The sequence below is a fragment of the Panthera tigris genome, chromosome B1 (genome assembly GCF_018350195.1).
Source record: "Panthera tigris isolate Pti1 chromosome B1, P.tigris_Pti1_mat1.1, whole genome shotgun sequence".
NCBI lineage: Eukaryota > Metazoa > Chordata > Mammalia > Carnivora > Felidae > Panthera > Panthera tigris.
In genome coordinates, this window is record NC_056663.1 from 140,401,201 (window position 1) to 140,415,320 (window position 14,120).

Sequence of the window (14,120 nt, forward strand, 5' to 3'; positions counted from 1 at the left end):
ACCTTTTAAGATGAGAGAAATAAACGGGCCTACATGCTGAGCAGAAATGAGATATAGTAAGTATTAAACAACAAGTAGAGAACAGAAGAAGAACCAGGTAACTGAGAGAAAGAAAAAAGATTAGATAATCAGGGACACAGCCTCTAAAATTGGAAATAAAGAAGAAACAAATGTTAGGGGTAGAATGGGGGGCTAGGGAAATATACTCTGACATAAAAAAGCTCTAAGTCCTGAGGATGAAATGTACAGCATGGCAACTATAGTTAATACTGTATTCTATCTTTGAAAGTTGCTAAAGAGTAGATCTCCAAAGTTCTCATCACAAGAAAAAAAAATTATAAGTATGTTAAAAGTGTATGACAGATGTTAATCAGACTTATTGTGATCATTTCACAATTTATAAAAATATGCAGTCATTACATTGTACACATGAAACTAATGTTTATATCAATTATACCTCAACTTTTTTAAAAAAGCTCTCTTACTCAGAAAAATATAGACACTAGATATACGCTTCTTGATAACAATGGGGATAATTCCATCATGTTATGAAAAAGATTAAGAAATGTTCTTTTAATACTTACAAATCATGTATCAAGAACTATTCTAACTTTTCACTTGCATGTGTATAAAAATATACCACATGTATCATAGAAGCAATGTCATGTCATTTTTAAGAAAATTGTTGTATGATGCCATAAGCACTTATTTCTCTGCAAACACTCAGAAGTTGTGTTCCAGGTGTAAGTCTAATGCATCTGTGCTATGATCTAATAAAATAAAAATCTGATGGAACCTTGTTCCTTTTTATTTTAAATACATGCAGCACAAATTTGTTAAATGAAATGCAAAAAAGGGACTTGATATTACAGCACTATGCCTTAAAGCTCCATAACCTTGAACTAGGAACATAAAGAAGTAGAAGGTAAGAGCTGAGCTATTTTCTTCTTTTCACTCTCTTTGTTCTCTATGAGGTCCTAGATATTGTGATGCTACATTCAACTGAAGAAGCTAAAGTTATATGATTTTATACTACTTACTTTACAGTTCACAAACATTATTTCATTTACAATCAAACCTTTCTACGCGGAGACAACAGCCTCATTTGGGGGAAGCTGCATTTTAAACTTCTTAAAATTAACCCTGTCATCTTAAACAACTGTTGACAACTCAAACAACTGGTTTGATGGCCTTAGGAAAAAGCAATGGGGGAAAGCTTTAACTCAAAAGAGGTTGGGAATACCTCCTTACACCTCAGACTATGCAGACACCCATTAATAGTCCAGCTGCCTCCAGAATATTAAAAGTCCCCTAGTCCTTTACACTTGCTCGAAGTCCCGACTCCAATCAAAAGCCAGGGCCTGTATGTGCACAGGAGTCAATTAAGGAGGCCACATGTAGTGGAAAGAGTGCTAGATTAAAGTCATGAGACCTAAATTCCTCCCTCCACAACCAACACTAACAGTGTGACTTTGGGGCCATCACTTACTCCACTTTCTCCCAGTTAAACGAGGGAACTGAAGCTACAATTACGGGAAATTTAATGAATGATTCACTAGCATTTTATTTTCTTTTTTTTTTTTTTAACGTTTATTTGTTTTTGAGACAGAGAGAGACAGAGCATGAACAGGGGAGGAACAGAGAGAGAGGGAGACACAGAATCTGAAACAGGCTCCAGGCTCTGAGCCGTCAGCACAGAGCCCGACGCGGGGCTCGAACCCACAGACCGTGAGATCATGACCTGAGCCGAAGTCGGACGCTTAACCGACCAAGCCACCCAGGCGCCCCTAACTAGCATTTTAAAAGAAAGACTGTGGGGCGCCTGGGTGGCTCAGTCGGTTAAGCAGCCAACTTCAGCTCAGGTCACGATCTCACGGTCCGTGAGTTCGAGCCCCGCGTCGGGCTCTGGGCTGACGGCTCAGAGCCTGGAGCCTGCTTCCGATTCTGTGTCTCCCTCTCTCTCTGCCCCTCCCCCGTTCATGCTCTGTCTCTCTCTGTCTCAAAAATAAATAAACATTAAAAAAAAATTTTTTTAATAAATAAAAGACTGTTAGTCCAATAACACCAGTTAGTATAATATTTACGAATATTTTATAAAGGAAGCTGAGAAGGTCTTACCCTCAATTCAGATTCTTGTACACCACCCATCACCCCCACTCCTATATTTAGCCTTCCAAAAAGTAAAAATCAATGAACTGAGCCCACAATATCCATAATGGCCCATCATAACTTTTTAAAATACATATAGCCTTTACTAACAAAAGACAGATGCTACTCTAAGGTGAGAACAAATATGAACCTTAAATCCATAACATGAGTTTCTCATACGAGAAATTTATGGACATTAGTTACATCCAACTTTGAACATTAAAGCATGCAAACTCCAACATTCCTATGGACAGAGTACTATCAGCAGAGTGACATAAACAAACACATACTTTTTTAAAAAACCATGGATATTCAACTTTTTACATCTTTTTTTAATGTTTATTTTTGAGAGAGAGTGTGCGTGCACATGCGCATGAGAGCAGGGGAGGGGCAGAGAGAGAGAGAGGAAGAGAAAAACTCCCAAGCAGGCTCCACTCTGTCAGTGCAGAGCCCAACGCAGGGCTTGAACCCACAAACATGAGATCATGACCTAAGCCAAAATCAAGAATCAGATGCTTAACTGAGTGAGCCAGCCAGCACCCCAGATTTTCAACATTTCTTAAGTTCTCACTTCAGTGAGCTGAACAACAAAATCCATGACAGCTAGCTTCAGAATGCTCTATTTTTTTTAATGTTTATTTATTTACTTTTGAAAGAGAGAGAGAGAGAGAGAGAGAGAGAGAGAACACAAGCAGGGGAGGGGCAGAGAGAGGGGGAGACACAGAATTTGAGGCAAGCTCCAGGCTCTGAGCTGTCAGTGCAGAGCCCGAAGTGGGGCTTGAATTCACAAACTGTGAGATCATGACCTGAACTGAAGTTGGATGTTTAACATACTGAGCCACCTAGGTGCCCCAATATGTTTTAAAGTATATATCAGTTTGGATTGAGATCCTTAGAATTTCTCCTTTGGATTTTACTGAAAGATAAAAAATTAACAGATTTAAAAACCCAGTTAACTATTCACTGGGATTTGAACTAGGCTAGTTGGTAAGAAAACAAAACAAAACAAAACAAAACAAAACAAAACCTTTTCAGGTCTACATTATTACTTACAACACAAGCTCACTATCTTACAAACAATCTTCTATTATTGCTCACAGAAAAGACTATTAAAAGCCTATGCACAGAGAGCATATAGCCATCCTACTTCTGGAAAAATAACTCAAAACACATGTCCTACTGATCATGAGTCAGTGGCATCATTTTTTTGTATACAAAGAATAGACCATTAACATTCAGTAGGAGAGATTCTGCTATGCAGGCCAGAGAATGAGAAAGTGGGTCATGGCCAGTGATGCATAATCCCACTCCCCTAGTAAAGGAGTCCTGACAACATTCATTAAGCAAAATATTTTACTATATATTACATGTAAGTCATTTTAATACTAGTATCTTAATGATTCCAGAATGAATAATAAAATTTAGACTAACCACTGACAATCTCATTCAAAAGAGAATACTTAAATATGTAAAAAGCTCCAGCCAGTCTTAACAATGATCCAGCCATAAAAAATTAAGGAAAATAAGTGAACACAGCAATTAGGCAAGACAAGCGGTGTGTTAGAAACCTCTCTTCCAGAAAACCAAAGGAGGAATAGGAGAATGCTGAGTGTGATAATGATCAGTTATTAACAAAACTGCATAAAGACTCAGTTGCTACCCTCTGATCTGCTACTCCAGGCTTACAAATTCCCTAATCAAAAAGAAAACTGAATGTGTCTCTAACTAGAAAAGCACCCCCAATACCATACACACTGGTTAGAGGGGTCCCTTAGAGTAATAATCAAGTATTTTCTTCCCCAGAGCATTAAACATATAAGATCCCCTTCTTCCTAATCTCTCATTCTCTTACATACCAGTTGTCCCATTAAGCCTTGGTAAACTATCAACCACTCAAAAGCCATAGCCAGTTGACCATCTCCAATATTGTTACTTTAAGAATCGGTATTCAGAGCACATACTTTAGGCCTGTTCAGTTTGCCCTCTCTGCCCCACAGTACTGGCTTTCTTTAAAGATGACATGGGTCAAGGGAACTCAGGCTAGAACATTTTTGAGAGTCACACTAGTAAGAAGAGCAATGCAGTATCCATAAAACAAAGACGTACTATTTGTGTAATCACTACAGAAATGAAACATGCCAGGAACCCAAAAATAAAACCGGCAGTATTTTTTTCATTTACCAAGATAATGTACCAACATTACCATCAAATATCTCTATCTACTTATTTTAGTTTCCATATAAGGGCGTACCTTGAAAAACGGGGCCAACCTGCTCCTAAATACCAACTAAACTGTTGGATATGTCAAACATGGTTTTATCCAGTTGTCTTATATGTTTAGAGGCCTTCTGGCTGCTTTTCAATTTGAAAACTAAATCTCTTACAAATGTACTGAATACCTATCATGAGTACAGCACTGTTAGAGAAAAAAAGATGAGTACAAGCCAAATCTTAATGGAACTTTAAATCTTGCAGTAAAGGAAACTTTTTATTATACGTTTTCTTGGACTAGAGCAAAGCTGTGAAAAATAAGTGCAATATAAGCAACAGTTGCTATACAGAGCATCAAAGGAAGGCATAATAATTACACCCATTTGGTTGTGAGTAGGGTTTCATAGAAAAATAAAGACTGCCAGAAAGTAACTATATATATAAATGTATCCTGCAAGATACATTTCAATAGTGGGGAGCGAGGTGTCTGCATTCTAGGCAATGTAACAACATAAGATAACAAACAGGAATGAAAAAGCAAGAGCAAAGTGTAGAAAATATCAAGTGCATGTGCAGTAACACACACCTAGGTTACAGCCAGAGATTAAGACTAGAGGGGAGTTGGGGTCACACTGCAGACCGCCTCCAACCCCATGGTAACAAGTTTGTATTTCACGTGTATTCACATGGTTAGGCAAATGATCAGAAGTCCATTTCAGGAAGAAAAACTGAAAGGAATACAAGAGCTGATTTGGGAGTCGAGAGCCTACAAGGGGAAGAACAGTCTGCATGAGAACATAATTCTCTGAGAAGGATTAAGGACCCAAACTAGAATTGACAGCACTGGAAACAAAAAGTAACGGACTCCTCACACACCTCATGGGTAAGCTTTCTATCCAATAAAGAACTCAGAGCAAGCACTGTCATAACCCTTCCTTACACATTTTTCCAAATAAAAACCTGAAAAACATGAAAATTTCTTCACTTTCAGATGCCCTCCAAAATACACAGGTTATGAGTCACTTGAAGAACACAAACTATTAAAATAACAAAAGAACCAATTAAGGTGGCATATCCTCTGAAACTAAATAGTACTCTGAAATGCCACATGATTTTGAGTGACCGTCCCCTTATCTCAAGGTGTACAACAAAAGGCAACTTCCTAGAAAAGAATTTTTCACAATGATTAAGAAATAATGGTATACTGTGGGATAAAATTACTAATCTATACTGAAGCTTGTCAAAGAACTCAAATGCATGATTATCACACACAATCCTGTCATTATGGTCTCAATCTTAGAATTGTTCCTCTTTATCCCTCCTTTCCGATGCTCCTCTTTTATCAGAGGAGCAATAAGGATCAGTTACATAGAATCAGAGAATGCTAAAATGGAAAAAGATGTTACAGATTCATCTTCATCCACTTCATTTTTTTTCTTGAGGAAACAGAGGTCACAGTGTCACAATGCAAATTAGTGGCGTAACTGGGAATATCAGCTGGCCCAACTCCCAGCTTTGCCTGTTTTTAATAGTTGCCTCCATGAAGACACCAATTCAAAGATTTAATGAAATGTTAAAATAGGCAAACTAGTAGCAACAACTGTTTCAAATTTTAAATAATATTCACTGCGGGGCACCTGGCTGGCTCAGTTAAGGGTCAGACTTCGGCTCAGGTCAGGATCTCAGGGTTTGTGAGTTGGAGCCCCCACATCAGGCTCTGTGCTGACAGCTCAGAGCCTGGAGCCTGCTTCAGATTCTGTGTCTCCCTCCCTCTGCCCCTGCCCCACTCAACTCTGTATATCTCTCTCACACAAAAAATAAAAAGTAAAGACATTTGAAAATTTAAAAAATAAAACTAATATTCACTGCAAAATGCCTCTCTAAAGGCTACATCCCAAACTATGCCCTTAAACTTTACTGGAATTCTACAAGACTAGGATAAACCAAAAATTCCATAAGAAAGCATATCTGTAAAAAGCCTAACAACCACTCTCCTTCAAAGAGACGCAGATTGTTAGCAGAAATGTGCTGACTGATCTCATTTGTAAAGATGATACACACAGACAAGAGAATCTCCAAATTAACTAAATGCCCAACTATTTAAAACAGCTCAGTCATTAACCACTTAACTTCCCAACTCAAGTTTCCTAAAAATAGTAGGCTTGTGGGTAGACAAATGGTTCACCAGATGGATGGAGGTATGATAAAAGCAAGGAATAAACAGTCTCAACTCTGTGATGAAACCTTTCTGTAGCTTTGAAATCGCCACTCAAGACTCCTAATTTCAGAATTCCAAGTCAAGCCTTTAATCATTTTGATAGCTACCATATAGATTCTAATAAATGTTTATGTTCTACTTCAAGTTTTGCCCAAAAGGAGGAAAAGAAAGGCTGAAAGAGAACCAAGAAAATCTACAGGGTGAGTAAAGAACACTAAAGAAGGTCCAAAATCAATCGAAGGACAAACAGTAATTCCACCTTCTAGTTATGTTTCTTAATATAAACAACATCAAGTACCTTTTGTATTTTTCCCCTCCTGAAGACCCCATAATGCCATAATGGAAAAATGCCAACAAACATTAATTTATTTCTATTATTTTTTAAATAATCAAAGACAACCTTTCCAAACTGCTCAGCATGAGCATGTCAATATTAACCACACAAAGCTGATGACAGCTGAAAGCAAAGAAATTTGATGTTGGTGCAATTTAGAACCATTTTTGGAGATAATATATAATTTCCACTATACTGGTTTCAAAAAATTGAAAATTGGGAATTGCTTTAGTGTATCTTGCCCTTGAATAAAACTGCCACCTCTAGAGAAAACACAGCAATTAAAATTATAACCAAAGAGCTATCCCTATGATAACATAATTTGAAAGAGAAGCATGTGTTAGCAATGCTACAAATCACTTTCATTTCATTGTCAAAGCATACGCTGCTATTCTATATAACTGATTGAAACTTAAAAACTGTACGTGGCTAAATGCTATAAAATAATTATCTCATTAAAATAATTCAAATTTTTTACAAACATAAATGTGATACTCAATTCAGGATAAATATAATACCTAAACTACAAGCAAGTTACTATAATTCCAAAAGCAGATTTCACTGAAAGCTTATAACCAAATCTGAACCTAAAACTGGCCTACATTTATTGAAAGATTTGGCATGTATGGTTAGGTACTGTCACACATTATCTTGTTAATATCACACTTTACCTTTTAATCTCCATAACAAATATTAACTCTATGTTATAAAAAAGGAAGCAATGCTTCCTTGAGAGTTTAATTCAACGACAACAACAAAAACAAAACTGCTGGACAAAATACTGACGATACAGAGATAAATAAGATCCTGCCCTCAAAAAGCTCACTGTCAAAATCAATTATACAATATAAAACAATTTCATTGAGTGCCTGGGTGACTCGGTTAAGTGTCTGACTTAGGCTCAAGTCATGATCTCACGGATTCATGAGTTCAAGCCTCACTCAGGCTCCATGCTGACAGCTCAGAGCCTGCTTAGGATTCTCTCTCTCTCCCTCCCTCTGCCCCTCCACCACTTGTGCTCACTCTCTCTCAAAAATAATAAACATTTTAAAAAATAAGTAAAATTTTAAAAAATTTCATAATTGCATGTAACAATACTTTTCTTTTTTAAACTTAGCCACCTTTGCTAAATAAAGAAAAATATGTCAACAGTGAAAAATAACTATAAAGGGGCATCCAACTGTTCTTTCTTTGTTGTTTCAAGGAAGCTAACAGAAATGACACTTTGCCTTAAACTTTGTCTTCAAGTTTGTCTTCACCTGTAGGGAACTGTTGGATCACTGTATTGTACACTTGAAGCTAATATAACACTATATGTTAACTATATTGGAATTAAAATTTTTTAAAATAAATCTCGCATTTAAAAGAAAAAAGGTACATCTTATGCCACTATGATGTTGACTCCTTCTGTTTCTAGCTTTTGACTGATGAATAAAGCTGCTGTGAACATGCATGTGCAGGTTTCAAAACAAAACAAAACAAAGTCTTCTTTCACCAATGGAGAAAATTCAGGGTCCCCTGACCTAAGCAGAAGACCTTTGATGGGACAAGAAATAAAGAGCCCTTCAGTGGTGCTTCTCAATTTGTAAATAGGTCTTAAATTCTATTGAAGAACTCCATCTGGATTCATCACAAAAAAAAAAAAAAAAAAAAAAGCCAAAAAATCATTTCCTTTGAAAAGAATTTGAAGGTCCATGATATGACACAGCAATCTGTGTGATTCAAAAAGCAATTAATAGTACTTCTAGCCTCAAGAATTTTACTATCTGCTAGGGGAAATGAGACAGGAACAATAACCACCTTAGTGTTTCCACGTGCTTCCATAATTGTATCTCAAAACAAAAGATTAAATGTGAAGAGGGAGGGGGAAAAAGCAAATAAATAGCTACAAATGTCCTCAGGAAGAAGGCAGTGATCATAACTAGCAGTTAGACAACTAGGATTACACAGGCAAAGGTAGTGATAGGCAAGATACAAGATTCAGTCACAGAACAACAGGGAATGGAGCATACTGTAGCTGGAGCAAAGAGTATTATCAGGAAATAGCCTGATTTTGAGCTCCACGCGTTGGGTGTAGACATTGCTTAAAAATAAAATCTTAAAAAAAAAAAAAAGCTAAGCATGAAGAACTGTGAGTGCCTGGCCAAACAACATGATCAAGATGACTCTCAAATTGTCCACTCCCTCCTCTTCAAGGCATCAGATTCTCCTGGTATTCTTCATAACTCTGGCAGCTCCTTTTTTTACTCTAAATCAGTGGTTCTCAAGGTGTGGTTTCTGGACCAGCAGCATCAGCATCAGTGAGCCAGTTGTTAGAAATGAAAATTATGGGCCTTACCCAGACATATGAAATCAAACCTTGGAGGTCAGGCTCAGCAATCTGTGGTTTACCAAGGCCTCCAAATGATTCTGATGAACACTAATGTATGAGACCAATGTTCTACCAGAGTCTTTCAGTGAGCCTTCTCCTTCTGTACTCTCTCCCTCCATTATCCTGTCCCAGGGCTTTAAATAACAGCCAAATGCTCACTTATCAAAAATACCTATCTCAGGGAAGCTGGGTGGCTCAGTAGGTTGAGCATCTGACTCTTGATTTCAGCTCAGATCATGATCTCAAGGTTGGTGAGTTTCAGCCTTGCATTGGGCTCTGTGCCGGGCGTGAGGAGCCTGCTCGGGATTCTCTCTCTCTGCCCCTCCATCCCTTCTCTCTCGCGCTCTGTCTCTCAAAAATGAATAAACTAAAAAAAAAAAAAAAAAAAAAAAAAAAGATCACTAAGCCCAGACACCTCTGCTGAGTACCAGACCATATACTCAGGATCCCACTTGACGTTTATTTCCTCTGAGACATCCCAACTAAATATGTCTGGAACTCCTGGGTATCTTCCTAACCTTTTCCCCCTAAAAAAAACAAACAAACAAACAAACCTGTTCCTTCTCTACTCTCCCACTCAACAAATGGTACCTCCAATCCAAGAGCTGCATAAGCAAGTCATTCTTTTAAGTTCCTATAATACCCTCCCCCCAATCCAAACCATCACCAGGTATTCCCATTTAAGCACTGTAACGTTTGTCTCCATCCCCACTGCCACCATCTTAACCATCTAATTTGTATACTTCTCAACCAGTCTCTATGTAATAATCACCATGATCTTGTGAAAATACAAATCAGAGCATATCACTGCCCTAATTTGAAATTTCAATAGCTTCCCACTGCATTTTCAGATAAAATCTAAAATCCTAAAGTCCTGGATCCTGGTCACCTTTCCAACATCATCTTGGGTCCTTCCACCATCTGACTGAATCATTATACTCTGCAGCTCTGGGCATGTTTCAGTTCCTAAAACTCTTACCCACATATAGACCTCTCTCTTCATACTCCACATTACCCCCACCTTCACACCTCTGCCTTTACCTAACTTTTCTTATACTTCAGATTTCTGGTAAAATACCAAAAAAGGTCTTCCTTGACCCTCCAATATAAACTGAATTATTCTCTCACAAAAACCCTGTGCTTTCTTCTCATGACAATTATCAAAATTAACTACATTAACTTAATGATTTTTTAATATTTATCTTCTATACTAGACTGTAAATTCCATAAGGACAAAGAAATACGTTTTGTTCTCCACTGTATAAACAGTGCCTACTACAGAGCCTGACACATAAAAGGCATTTAATAGTTATGGAGTAGTAACAGTTGTCAATATTTTTATTAAATCTTCCCCTTGTGCTCTCTCTGTCCTCTCTTAGAAATTTCAACTTACAAGTTACTGGGCACCCACAGATAATTTCTGCAAATGAATTATCATGCTTAAATCCATCATTTTCAGACTGATTTATATTGCAAAATCAAATGTATTTTACCACCTTCCTGTAAAATTAACAGTAAGAATCAGTTAACACTTAGCCTAAATTAACTCACCCTAATCTAAGCAATTATCTAAGAGAGCTACTGAGCTCCTTCTACAGAATTCTGTAGTAAATTCCTGGCCTCCAATTACCTGTACTGACTGTACCAACAACCCCCATCCCCATGACATAAAGTTGTACCCATGCAATCATATTCAAAATACCACTCATACCCCGCCCCCATAACCTCACAATTAGATTATCTCAACAAATTATGGATAGTGTCCCAGCCTCCAGGTTCCCCATTTCTTTAAGCACTTTGTACCAAACACGTTTAGAAAAAGAAGTCCCCTACTTGAGAACCAACTTCTTCCTGTTACCAATCAACATTAAATCCTCTGACGAGCACTGAAGGCCTATGTAGGCATGTGACCAAAGAGCCAGTCCTACGTTTTAATAAAAACTTTAAAGGCGATATTGAATTATATACAGTCAATATAACTGAATTATATGTGCCTGACAATTTGACACTGTTTCAAGCTAAAATTAACATATGGCTCTACCTCATTTCTAGAGGCACAGGCTGCATTTGGTTAGCAGGTACTCCTGAAACTAAACTGTTTTTGGAAAAAAACAAAACAAAACAAAACATGAAAATGCTCCACTATGATGATATTAGTCCTCTAAACTCTGAGCAGGAATTAACAAGGTGCAAGGTGTCAGCATTTTCAAACATACACATACTTAGGTAGAGACTATGATACAAAGTATATATCAGAGAAGAAACTCCTCCAACAGTTCAGTTATAACATATAAATATACCTCTGATTTAATTATTTTTAATTAAATATATAATATAAAAATATACACGTATATGTATACATAAATATATACATACACATGTAGTTGATTCTCATTATTTGGGAATTCCATATTTATAAATTCATGTAGTTGCTAAAATTTATCTGTATCCCAAAATCTATACAATGGCATTTTCATGGTCATTTGCAGAGATGAGCACAGCAGTGACAATTTTGAGAAGGCCAGGTGGAGTCAACGTGAAGTTCTGCCTTGTTTATAAATAAGAGCACTTTTTGAGGTCTGTTTAGTGCCATGTTTTTCTCATTTTTGTGCTTTTTATTGGTGATTTCATAGTTTAAAATGGCCCCAAGCATAATGGCAAAGTGTCATTTCGTGCTCCGAAATTCAAGAAGGTTGTGATGTCCCTTACAAAGAAAATACGCATTTTAGATAAGCTTCATTTTAGACATGCATTACAGTGCTGTTGGCCATGAGTTAAGTTTCAATGAGTCAACAATATATACTATATAAAGTCTTTAAACAGAAACACACATAAACCAAGGGTATATATTGACTGGTTGACAAAGATGTTGTGAACAGAGGCCTGCAGTATCTATGCCTGTATTTCCCAAGGGCAATGGTTGAGTATTCACTAATTCACTACCCAGTGACTTTACAAAAAATACCTACTGTAAATAATAAGAATCAAATATATAAATATGTATTACTTAGAGAGAAAGAGAGAAGGAGGGGGAATATAAGACAGAATACGAGACAGAGAGAAAGAATACCAGATTTATTAAAGACTCACACACACTGCAGAGGTCAATGTGAACAAGATGCCTATGTTTGCAGTAGCATGGCAAAAACACCTCAGAGCACAGCACCTACAGTCTTGGCCCTGTTTAAACATGGACCCAAAGCAAAAAAATGTAAAACCTATCACGTTTGTTTTTAGTTCTGTCTTTATTTCTACCCCTTTTCCCACTCAACAGTATACCTCTCCCCAATTAAGGTACTCCAAACTCTAATGCCTTTCCACAACCACTTGCCCTAATCTTACAGCCCAACAAATCTGTCAGTTATTGAATGATCATTCTTGAATGTGAACCAGACCTTGTGCTTAAAGATCTTGTCTAAATTGTCTAAATTATTTGGAAAGGAGACAGGGTATTAAGGATCTTACATAAGAAGAAACTGTCAGGATCAAAAAGTAAACTGAATATATGTAATTTCAGTTGTATGTGTGAAGAGGAAAAAAAAAAATAAACAGGGAAGAAAGCTTCCCCTCCCCTTCAGAGAAGACTAAATAAAAGTCTTAGTCCAGCAGCTGGTGTGTTAAGTGGGGGAGTCCCATCTTCCAAAAGGGATTCTTCAGCTCCTACTTTGTCCTAGCACTCAATTATGAATTTTCCTAAGAAAAAAATGACAAAATTTACAGCAAAAGTTAGTGGAACAATCTAACAGTAACATTAGTCCTTGAATTTGTGTGTGTGGGGGGGGGGGGGGGGGGTTCAGTGAGCACTCCCCCTTTGAAATTATTCATTTTTATTTTCATTTTCCAAAATTACTTAATTTTTACTGAAAATGACTTGCTTAGGGTAATGATAGGATATGTTTAGAGCAGTGATAGAAGCCACAAATCCAAAGTCTAGTTTGATTTAACGTCAATGTTTTCTTTCTACTAAATAAAAAGACTGATCTGGGATTTTGTGAAATAAAGTGAGTTTAATACAACTCAAGCCACACTTCAATTAGTTACTACAATTCACAGAAACAAGTACAGCATGTGAGTTAATAGCCATGTCTTCTTAAAACCCACAACTCAATCTAAGCCAACATTTGAAATCCATGTATAATAAGGAGCTAGGAAATTTTATAGCATAGTAAATCTGTCTATCAAAACCAATCACCATATATTCATTCTTTTGAGAAGCTAAGGATCCTTCTCCCACCTCTTTAAGTTAGGCTAGGCTCATTACTAGGGGCAATGTCTTGCAAAACAATGACACTCATCCCCAAATAATTCAAGATTTCTTTCTCTTTAAATATTTTATAGACAAAGCCTTCATATTTTTCTTTTGCACTAGTGTGCTACTGTTTATGGCATTTCAAAAAACCCTAAGTGGAATCTCAGTCTACGGTCTCCAAACCACATCAACGTCTGACTTTCAGAGAACCATAACTACTCTTTAATTTCTTTTCTCTTAACCTTGAATTGTAAAAGGGCCATGTATCAACAAATAATTTCTCACGATTTTTTTAAAGTATTCATTTTGTAATATCCTGCAATTAAAAACTCAAAGATCAAATGAAGCATGCAATAAATAAGAGAAACTATTTTCTACAAGCCAATTACACAAGAAATTCAAAACTAAAGTGCAGGACCTTATTTTTTTAATGGAGTAAACTTTCTTGTAAGCGACTTGGAACCGCTGACATAGCCTGGTAAAGATAATGAAGGACCGAACGCAAAAGTTCACAACTGAAAGTTAACCTGCTTTCTGACCACCCTTTAAAGTACTATCAAAGAGACATATTGAAAGGGTATGAATAGTA

The 14,120-nt window shown here is 36.9% G+C and overlaps 1 protein-coding gene across 4 annotated transcripts in view; it reads right to left on the minus strand.

Annotated features, from left to right (window-relative positions):
* Nucleotides 1-14,120, minus strand: part of BMP2K (BMP2 inducible kinase) — a 128,647-nt gene that overhangs the window by 113,597 nt on the left and 930 nt on the right. The gene's annotated exons all lie outside the window — the stretch shown is intronic.